General features: G+C 39.7%; 1 pseudogene; it reads left to right on the top strand.

The window, feature by feature from the left end:
- The first annotated feature begins 10,423 nt into the window (after window positions 1-10,423).
- Window positions 10,424-11,862, top strand: part of LOC102770348 — a 7,844-nt pseudogene continuing 6,405 nt past the window's right edge.

Genomic DNA, 11,862 nt, shown 5'->3' with positions numbered 1-11,862 from the left:
CATTAGTAAACTCTAAATACTAAGTCAATGGCATTTCTATGATTAAGTATCACCCCAAGCTTCTGTGACAGAACAATTCAATATGCAAAATACAAACCCTATGGCTCAGGTAGAGAGACCTGTAATCCATTATTTTCCTTAAAAGTAGAAAACCTAGATACTGAGCCAAATTCATTTTTTTCAACACTTTTGATGAAATCACTTGATTACAGGAAATTAAGTCTGCTTTTTAGTAACCGAATCCTCATCCACAGAATGGGTTTCATCACATGCCTGAGACGGATATACACACATTTTTGAGGTAGACATTCATTTATTGGACAAATATTGTCCAATTTAGATTTGTCGTTAAGCACATATACCAAAATACCATCATTGTTTACCTTTGTTTTGTGTGCTGTTGTTTTTCAATGATATGTAAGCTTTTAAGGATAGACATAGTACATTATATTTTGTTCTTGCTTATGTCTTGGTTTCCTGGTTCTAATACAATAAAAGTTTTATATAAATGAACAAAGATATAGAAATTCAAAATGTGCTCCCAAAGAGTCATAAGAGAGAGACTTGATATTTAATTCTAATCAGTGGACTGAAGGAGCTCCAACCCAGGGAGCATCATGCTGTTCTTTGCTAGTCAGCAAAAACCACTCGGGAGACCTGAGGGGAAAGACATAGTCTTTATTACTTAAACAATGGGGAAGACCTTGAATGGCAGTCAGTGAGATGAGTTTCTGAACAGGCCAAGGCCCTTCAGGGGCTTGACTAGCAGCGGGGGAGGGTGTGGGCGTGTGGATGGGAATGGCCTGCTTGCAGGACTAGGCCAAACAGAGAGCCAGGTGAGGCTTATTAGCCATCAGAACTTGAAAAACACTTGGGGATGCGCTGCTCTGTTCCTGTGCCCAATGGCCAGGAGGGCAGTTCCACTGACTGGGAGGGGGGATTGGGCTAAATCCTTGCTGGACTCTACCCTAAGCATGGGATGATAAAATAGTAACATAATTTTCTGATTTCTTCCAAAGTCCTGAAAAAGAATGTTTCATACTGTGGGCCTTGCCTTTCAGATTCTTGGCTCTCTTTATGTGATGATAGGTGTAGCTTCTCTGCCTACAACCCCTGCCACATTTTCACTATTGCCCAAAGCTGAAACAACCACAATGGCAACCCAAGCAGGTGCATGCAGTTGTCCCCCATGGAGATGGGAGCTCTAGACCTTTCAGCTGAGCAATCAGAAACAAATCTGAAAGATTTGAGGAGCTGAAAATCCTTACTTTCAGTTTCACTAGAAAACTGGTTCTCTGTATGTCACCATTCTGCCCCGTGTCATATCTATAGCAGGAATTTCTATGTAATGGTTTGGGGCCTTACTGAAGCTACCAAAACCACATTTCTCAAAACCCCTTCTCATATTTCTCCCTGTGGGCTTCCCCTATTGACCATACTCATTTCATTACTAGTCAATCAAGAAGAGAAAACCAGCCCTAACTGGTTTGACTCAGTGGATAGCGCCTCAGCCTGCGGACTGAAGGATCCCGGGGTTCAATTCTGGTCAAGGGCACATGCCCGGGTTGCGGGCTCATCCCCAGTAGGAGGCATAAAGGAGGCAGCCAATCAATGATTCTCTCATCATTGATATTTCTGTCTCCATCTCCCTTTCTCTCTGAAATCAATAAAAATATATCTTAAGAAAAAAAAAGAAGAGAAAATCGTCATGGTGGCCAAACACTAACATTAATCTAAATTTCTGTCTTAGATTTTGTGAAAGAGACTAGACCCCTCTGCAAGATATGCAAATAATTCTTTAGCTTTTGAAATCCTTGCTATTACAAAACAAGAGATGCCCCGTTACTCAAGTCAAACTTCATATCCTCTGTCCATGTCTCATGTTTTGGAAAGTTTTATATACAAATACAGAAATAAAAATAATACAGGACCTCTTGTAGTGACTCTATATTGATACAGAATTCTGTCTGAATGCTATAGAACCTTAGTGACGCAAATTTCTAATATGTTTTACTAGTAAATTATAGTACAAATGTTATAATTTAAGAAGTGGAAAAAGATACCTCAGTTTAAGTCCCTACTATTCCATATATTAATGTGTGGACAAATGCTTGTCACAGTAATAAAAACAGTATGATACTGGCATAAAAACAGACACACAGACCAATGAAACAGGACACAGACCCCAGAAATAAACTCACATATATACAGAAAACTCATCTTTGATAAGAGCATTAAGCATATGCATTGGGCAAAAGATAGTTTCTTCAACAAATGGTATTAGAAAAACTAGATAATAGCCCCAGACAAAAGACTACAATTCACCCTTATACACCATACACAAAAATGAACTCAAAATAGATTAAAGACTTAGATGTAAGATCTTATATGGAAAAATTCCTACAAGGAAACAGGGGAAAGCTTCCTGACATTGGTTTTAACAATTATTTTTTTTTAAATATGACAGCAAGCACAGGCAATAAAATAAAAATAAATCAGCAGGATTATGTCAAATTAAAAAGCTTCTGTACAACAAGAGAAGCAATCAACAGAATGAAAAGGCAATCTGCGAAACGGGGGGAAAAATTGCAGACCATGTATGTGCTCAGGGGTTTAATCCCCCAAATATACAAAACTCGTATCACCGTCCAATTAATTAAACAAAGAGCTATGTGGTTCCCACACGTTGGCAGGCTAAGTAAGCAAACCTGACCCTGTAAATGCCTCCAGATTGGGAAGTCAAAGCACTACAGACAGCCAGCCACAAACAGCCATCCGGGCTTTAAGCCCTTCCCAGTCAGGAATTTCCTTACTTTGCTTCACTTTTCCTTGTGAAAGCCCCTCCCCCGCTCCTGTCTGCAGACTGCCCACAACCACTTCCAAACTGGTGCTGCCCGATTCAAATACATTTGCTCAAATAAACTCTTAAAGTGTTTGACATACCTTAGTTTATGTGTTCACAGCTCTGGTGTCCGAAGAGGGAACCCAAGGAGAGACCCCTCAGGCCCCTGAGCTCAAGGGTAAGTCCTTCTGGTCCTGGATCGCAGCGCTCAGCTTCTGCGTGACGGGCTTTTAGAAGTCATTTGAGCATTTCTTTCTATATTCTGGGTCCGGAAACCACCTAGAGTCGGACTGGGCGGGACTTCCGGGCTCAGCCCGGGTCTGACTGAGGTCCAGCTGGATGCACCGGCAGGTGAATCTAACCAAAGACCCTCTTGAACTACAGTGGCACAGGGGAAACCTTTAACCCGGATACACTCAACCATTTAGGAGGTGCCCTAGAGAAGAAAGGGCCTCGGCCCGGCGCTCGCCATAGAGGAACATTATTTTTCCTCCTCTAGCTTCTCGTGTCCAGGATGAGGCCCACGGGGGCAGGCCCTCGCTCCGGGCGCTGCAGACCGGGCAGGAGGTAAGCATTCTCCCCAACCCCAGCTCTCTCAGAGCTGTACCTGGGGCCTGGGCAAGAAGGGTGGTAGAAAATAAATTTTTATTGTTGTTGTTTTCCAAAGTCAGATTGGTAGAAAACAACGGTTAGCGATCTGTCCTCTCCCTGGGACAGTTGTTGCCTCTTCTCCGTCTCATTCTATGTCCTGAGAACTTGGCTGGGCACAGGTAGGGGGACTGCAAATATGGTTAATAGTGCTGTTCTGTCCTGCGGGGTGGGCTTTCAGGATGACCGAAATTGGTTGTTACTTATGCAAGTATGTAGTGGTGAGGGTGTCTGTCCCTGTCATAAATCGTAGTCAATAATCCTATATCAGGGGCCCTGTCAGAAATAGGAGGAACGTGCTCTGGTCCAAAGGGCATGCAGGGAGGGACCGCCTGAGGCTCAAATGGGAGAGTGAACTGGGCATGTGCAGGCCGAACATTTTCCAGCAGTTTAAGGTCTGTGTGACTTTGGCTTCTGGCACAGAATGCTGTAGTGCCAAAATCTGAGGTCTCTCAAGGTCTAAGGCTGTAGAAACCCAAATGTGTCTGTGTATTTGCACACCCTTGCGGCCAGGTATTCCAGCAACTCAAGGTACATACATATAGTATGTCCGTATAGTGGAATAGTAGTAGACCACAAAAGAGGTAATCCGCCAAAACCGGTTTGGGTCAGTGGATAGAGCGTTGGCCTGCGGACTGAAAGGTCCCGGGTTTGATTCTGGTCAAGGGCATGTACCTGGGTTGCGGGCACATCCCCAGTAGGAGATGTGCAGGAGGCGGCTGATCGATGTTTCTCTCTCATCGATGTTTCTGACTCTCTCTCTCCCTTCCTCTCTGTAAAAATCAATAAAATATATTTTTTTAAAAAAGGAAATCCTGCCATTTATGATAATTGGATGAACTATGAACCTGGTGCAGTATCCTAAGTGGGATAATAGGGCAGACACAGAATGACAAATACTGTCTGATCTCATTTATATGTGGAATCTAAAAAAGAGGAAAACCAGAGAGGAAAACAATAGTTTCCAAGGGATGGAAATAAAGAGAGATGTGGGGCAAAGGGCACAATCGTTCAGTTATAAGATGAAAAAGTTCTCCAGAGCTAATGAACAGCATGGTGATTGTAAGTAATGACATTTTGTGTACTTGAAAATTTCTAAGAGAGTAAATCTCAAGTTTTCTCACCACACACACAGACAATTATAGGTAATTATGTGAGGTTATGGATTGTTAGTTAACTTGATTGTTGTAATAATTTCACAATGTGGATGTAAATTAACACATTGTGCAACCTAAGTATATACAAATGTTGTAAGTCATGCTTCAATAAAACTGGAAAAAAATAACAAAAACAGATCTAGAGACAGAGAAGCATTGATCAGACCATCAAACCTCAGAGGGAAGGTAGGGGAGGGTGGGGGTAAGGGGAAGAGATCAACCAAAGCACTTGTATGCATGCATATAAGCATAACCAATGGACACAGACACTAAGGGGGTAAGGGCATGAGTGGGGGAGGGTGAGAGGGGGATTAGGACACATATATAATACCTTAATCACTAAAGAAAAAAAAACTGGAAAAAATAAAGGGACTACTTCAGTTTTAGTTACTGCTCTTCCATATATTAGCATATAGAGGAATGAGATTTAAATAATTTTGAACTTCAGTTTCCTTCTTTCAGCCATACACTTACGAATATTTAATATGTATTTGAGATCAAATAGTTAATAGATGAGGCAAATAGAACAATGTTTAGGAATGATGTTTCCCATGAGCCACAGTCTTAAACCAAAACCCAATAGCAGTACTTTATTTCTTTCAAAGTATCTGGGAAAGTTTAACTTTATGAATTGCTAATTCTGTTTTAGTTTAGAATTATTTACATATCTTATGAATTTTATCAAATATCTTATGCTGCTTCTAAAGAGAGTTACACATAGCTAAGGGTATAGTCTTTTCCCCATTACTTCATTGACAATCAGGGAAAAGCATGTATGTTGTGAACATACCTCTTTTTAAAGTCTCCTAATGCTTTGCATAATTGTTAAAAAAAAAAAAAGCATATCCCATGTACTTACTTGGAGTTAAAATTTTAGAGTAGAAAAATGCTAAAATATTCTATGTAGATATTTAAATTTTTAGAGAATAATTGAAATCAATATTAGAACTATTTACACTTGAATTTCTGGTTATCTTGATCAACTCTATAGAAGTAAAAAATATTTACATGAATTTCTAATTAATGTATCTTAAATTACACAGATAATTCATAGATTTTTAAGAACAGTTTATTAAACATATTGCATAAAAATTTTCCCCTAGGTAAATGAGGCTTTATAAATTGCCAACCAATATTTAACATACATATTATAAATTTCTTAAAAGAGGCATGTATAAAATTTATAAAGGTTGAGAAGGGAAATTGCCTATCTGTACTTGAAAACCAGGGAAATTTCTTACTGCATTAAGGACATTAATGAGCTGACCTTTGGAGATACATGCCTACCTGGTTTTCTCATCATGGGGCTTTAACGGTTTGCATTTGCTGTCTATATGGTATCGAGAACCTTGATAACTGGGCATGGCCCCAAGATGACTCCGTACTGACTTGTATCCAGATAATTGTTTTGTCATCCAAACAGACTCAATGGTATGGCTTAATCTTTACCCCCACATGGACCCAAGCAATTTTGATCAGTGTGTTGCCTTTCTATCAGGACTTAACCAAAATTTAAATATTCTCATTTTCTGCCTGCAAAGCTCTCAGAGCACAACATTTTTATAAAAAGGTGAACTCAATACTTCATTTTTCTATTTGTTTTAACATTAATCCATGCAAATGCTGGTATTTAAATATGTGAAACTCTCCTATAGCTCTGCTTTGTAAAATACTGGAGATAACAACCCACTTGTTTGGGAAGGAATAAAAGAGCCTTGTCTATGTCAAGGGCTATCTTAGTTGTTCTCAGTTTCTCAAAAAAAAATATTTTCTCTCTAACTATGTTTTTTTCAAAAACTATTAAATATTGCTATAAAGCTGTGGTTGAATTTAAAAAGTTTCCAGTGGATTTCTTGACAACTTACATGCTTATCAAAAGCCTCAGATCAAACCAACCTCTAACTCCAGTAGTACAATTATTTTTGGTACCAAAAATCATGCTCCACTGTAAATCTTATATTCTCTTGGAAGACATCTGTAACCTCCTTGGTTTTTACCTTCCAATAATACTGAAATCTTATTAAAACAATTAGAAATGAGCAAAACATTCAATGCTTGTGAAAATAATTATGGAACTCTGTGTTGAAGTATTGTAATCAATTAGGGTCAAAATCTTCTACATCAACAGCTTATCAGGGGTGGGCAAACTTTTTGACTCGAGGGCCACAATGGGTTCTTAAACTGGACCGGAGGGCCGGAACAAAAGCATGGATGGAGTGTTTGTGTGAACTAATATAAATTCAAAGTAAACATCATTACATAAAAGGGTACGGTCTTTTTTCTTTTTTAGTTTTATTCATTTCAAATGGGCTGGATCCGGCCCATGGGCCGTAGTTTGCCCATGGCTGGCTTAGTTACTCTACAGCTTGATAAGGGCAATGTCTTATTGATCAAATTAGTCACTATGCTTTAGATACTAGAGTTACAATACTCTCTTTTCTTTAAGTATTTATTTATTTATTTCATTATTTATTTTACTGACTTCAGAGAGAGAGGAAGAGAAAGGGAGAGAGAGAGACAGAAACATCAATGATGAGAGAGAATCATTGATCAGCTGCCTCCTGCATGCCCTTTCTGGGGATCGTGCCCATAACCTGTGCATGTGCCCTGATGGGGAATCTAACTGTGACCTCCTGGTACATGAGTAAGATGCTCAACCACTGAGCCATATGGGCCTGGGATACTCTTAAAATGCTTCCTACTTGTAAATTACAACAGAAAAGGTATTTCTGTGTACATAGTTATGTGGTGTACTGTGTATGTGAGTATATGTGTATGTTAATATGTGGTTATTTCTATTTTTATGAACTTGATAAATAACCTGATTAGGATAGTGCTTCCAGAAATAGCTTGTTTATTTTAAGATTACTTTAGGAGCAATATTTATCTATTTAATTATATTCTTCATTCTTAACATTTGTAATCAGTTTCCTTTGGAAATTGATTATAGATACTGAGAAAAAGGGAGGATGCTACACTTGTAATTTTTTTCTCCCTTTACTGGGGTCAATGGCTGTGAAAAGCCTTACTCCCCCACCCCCATAATGATTGATTACAATATTTCAACACATAGTTCCATAATTATTTTCATAAGCATTGAATGTTTTGCTCACTTCTAATTGTTTTAATAAGATTGATCTTTTGTGATTGTTTTATTGTAAGGTATTTGTTTTAAAATAAAATGCATTGTAGGAAATTGATTTCTGTTTCAAGGGAAGAAAAGTCCTCAATAGATATTAGACTGAGAAAAAGAAAATTAAATTAAAAGATCAATTTTGAAGCCCAGGTCTTTGAATTTCCATTTATAATCCATTATTTTTGTACCCCTACATCTCTTTAATGATTCTGAGTAACAGTCTCTGAGTTTTGCCTGAAATATGGCTTAAATGCTTTTCACATGCCAGACATACTTTAAAACTGAAGGACTCGGTTAAACATATTTAACAACTAATCTATATGACAATGTACATTGACCATTAAATAGATCTTAGGTAAAATCTGGGGCTGATTTTACTTTAATTGGAGATCCTGTAAAACCATGTATTAAATCAAATTAGATTAAACATAACAAGTTATTAATAAGGAACAAGAACAAGTAAAAATAAATTATTAATAAAAGAGAGATACAGAGATAGCGAGATAAAGAAAAAGAGGTATTTTACATTCCATGGAAAGAGCCTGAATTTCAATAAAGGTGAGTAAAGTGTAATGTAGCAAGAATTCTTCACAGACCTTTTAGCATCCAAATTATGGCATGCATATTGCATGGTGCAATTTTACAAGCCTACAAAATAGTAACATTAATGGCCCAGCATCCTTAAAATCATAAGTCTGCAAAATGATTCACTTGCCATGCATATTGAATATTAATAACATCAAGTAGTTGCATTTATTAACCTTTTACATTAATGGTCAGAAATGAAACATGCTGAGAACAATTGCACAACAGAGGGGAAAATGTTTCTGATGACTATTGGGTTTAATTTGACAGTTAATAAAAACCATCAAGTACATAGTATGTTAGATTAACTGATCTGGATTCCATATGACAAGTCATTATTATTAAAGGCAAATAGAGGGTATTTTCAAATATGCCCTGGAGTGAGGTAGACTAAAATATGATGGTGCACTCTTGAATGTCAAGGACATTTTGTGCAGTGTGTAATTGAAAACTACATGTAATGTGCAGTTTGGGGACCATTTCATGTTCCTCTGCAGACCTCAAAGCATCACACTGAATATTTTATTGGAATCTGTCAAACTCAGCTCTAGGTTCAAATGCATAACAAATATTTATGGACAATCACCATTTTGATGACAGAGAGAGTGTGTCAAAGCGAACTACATCATTATAGTTAGCATGTGAGTAAGTGTATAAGTGTCTTAACTGTTTCTATTTCTCCTTCAATTCCTTTTACTTAAAAATTAGTCAGATTTTACATAATCTATAAGTTAGCCCTTATTAGAAAATTAGAGTCATGGGCAACTGGGTGATTTTTCAATAATGTAGTGAGTGATAAGTTATGATTCTGACTAATTATGCCTTCCTAAATGTCATCCACACTCATTAAGAAGTATGTAGACCATCAGAAGTAGGACAGTTTTGTTTTAAGAATATTGAAAGTTTAAAGTATGCAAGTACTGGTAACCTCATAAATAAGTGCTTTACAATACAAGATATCTAAAATATTGACAAATAAAAGTTATTGTTTACTATAAGAATTTTGGTACGCTTATCACTCTATACATACGCCTATATATGCATTACCAATGGACACAGACAATAGGATGGTGCAGACCTGTGGCAAGCACGAACCAGGTGGAGGGGAGCAATGGGGGGAATAAAAGGAACATCTGCAATGTGCTCAATAATAAAGATTTTTTTTAAAAAAAATCTTCCTTGTGAAGTATTTCACTGTATCATCCCTACTGAGATGGTAGTATATGTCCACCTCTGGTTGTACAAATGTACACTGTATACACTGCAAAGTACTGCATTTACCGCATGCTTTTGTAATGATTAAAGTGTCAGGAGACTGAGCAACTTGAGGACAGGGACTATGCGTCGCCAGTTTTGTATCTATGGTGTTAATTAAGCATTTGCCTTGGCATGTAGAAGATGCTCTACAAACCTTTCTTGTCTAAACGAATACCACATGGGTGAATGTTTGTTTATGGCTCATTGTACAGTTGGATTTTTAACTTTTTCTAAAACAAAACTGTATTCACAGACAGTATTAAAGAATGAGATTCAACTTTTAAAAGAGGCGTGGCGTTTAGTTCTGTAACCTGTAGGACTATTATCTCCACAAAGCAAGGTATACACAAAGCATATCCCTGGAAGGGGCTGAGGCAAACCACCAAGATTCAACTCAGTCCTCCAGGGCGCCTAGAGAGACCCCGGAAATACCTGGGAGGGTGGGTACTGCAGAGAGTTGGTGACGCACTTCCGACCTGGGTTACTAGTTTTTGTTGATTTTCTTGTCACCGGAAGGGTGGGTACTAGGTGGCATAGCCGCGGGTAGGAGGACTCTTGCATAGGGCCGGGTGGGGTGCACCTCTATTTAAGGAAGGACGATGAGTTCCGTGGCTTTTTGCACGGTTTGCTCTCTACTCACCTGAAGGCAAAACCCCGGAAAAGTGGGCACGTGCAGAAGAAAGATGAGTTTGTGCTTGATGGCAAGTGGAAGCAGTGGCGATGGATGGGGGGGAGCGGGGGACTGGATGGTGGCTGCAGGGGCCCAGGTCTCCGCCCGCTCCTGCGTGATGGGCTCTGATAGTGAAAGTGGAAGGAGACTCACCGGGAGTTCGGGAGTCTGACGGTCCCTGGACTGTCTGGACCCGAAACTTGTCGACAGTATTGTAGTCGGTTCTGTTTTCAGGAGGTGGCTGGACCCGAAGAGGCACTGAGCTGGCCCAGGGAACTTTGTTGTCGGTGGCTGAGGCCTGAGATGCACTCGAAGGAGCAGTTCCTGACCATCCTGCCCCCAGAGCTGCAGGACTGGGTGCAGAAGCATTACCCCAAGAGCGGGAACCAGGCTGTGGGCATAGCACGGCTCCTCAGAGAGCGCCTGGTGGAACCTCACCCAGAGACTGGTGAAGGTCAAGGATGAACCTGTAACCTGGGAAGAGTGGGAGCATCTGGACCCAGTTCAGGGAAACTTCTGCAGGGATAGCACACTGAAGGGTTATGGGAACACAGCCCTACCAAGTTTGGGAACCAGAACAGAGAACAAAGAGTTGATTCCAAAGCAAGAAATTCCAGGAGTAGAGCCACAGATGCAGCTACAAGAAGGGTCCCAGGGGAAGGCTCCCCTGTTGTCCAAATGCGGTGATGCAGGAGGAGACGGTAGGAAAGCACTCAGGAAACCCCTATTCCTGAAACTTGAAAATTCTCCTGAGGAACAAGGACTCACCAGCATCTCAGATCTCAGGAATGTTCCCACAGAAGAGGGAGACTCCAAAAATAATGAAATTGGAAATAGTGCCAGAAGTTCAAACTTAATTTTTGTCCGCATGGCCTGACAGCAGAGAGGTCTGTTCATGGTGCTGAATGTCAACAAGTGGAAACAGAATGTAGATATGGTGAAACATCAAGTGGTGAAACCTCACAAATCTGTTGACAGTGTGGGAAATTTCCATACTTTAGGCCTTTTTGAGCCCAGAGGCAGCTCCATGAAGAAAGACCTTATAAATGTGATAACTGTGAGAAGGGTTTCAAACAGTGTTCTGACCTCCTGAAGCACCACAGAATCCACAGTAGAGTGAAACCTTATGAATGCCAAGAATGCGGGAAGAACTTCAGTCAGAGCAGTGGCCTGATTGAACATCAGAGGACACATGCAGGGGAAAAGACATACACATGTCCCAAATGTGGGAACACCTTCAGACAGAGCTCACATCCCAGTCGGCATCAACAAATCCATAAAGGAGAGAAACATTATAAATGTACCCAATGTGAGGAGACCTGTTGTATTTCCCACCATTTTAGGCATCAGAGAATCCATAAAGGGGTAAGACCCTATACATGTGAAGAATGTGAGAAAAGCTTTAAATGATGCTCTGATCTCTCTAAACATCAGAATCCATACTGGGGAGAAGCCTTGTGAACTGTCTGTGGGAAATGCTTCCGTCAGAGTGTGACCCTCATTATACACCAGAGAACTCACACTGGAGAAAGACCTTATAAATGTCTTGAATGTGGGAAAAGCTTTA

Source organism: Myotis davidii, unplaced genomic scaffold, assembly GCF_000327345.1.
Source record: "Myotis davidii unplaced genomic scaffold, ASM32734v1 scaffold11, whole genome shotgun sequence".
Classification (NCBI taxonomy): Eukaryota; Metazoa; Chordata; class Mammalia; order Chiroptera; family Vespertilionidae; genus Myotis; species Myotis davidii.
Note: the sequence above shows the minus strand (reverse complement) of the source record. Positions and strands in the feature narration are given on the sequence as shown.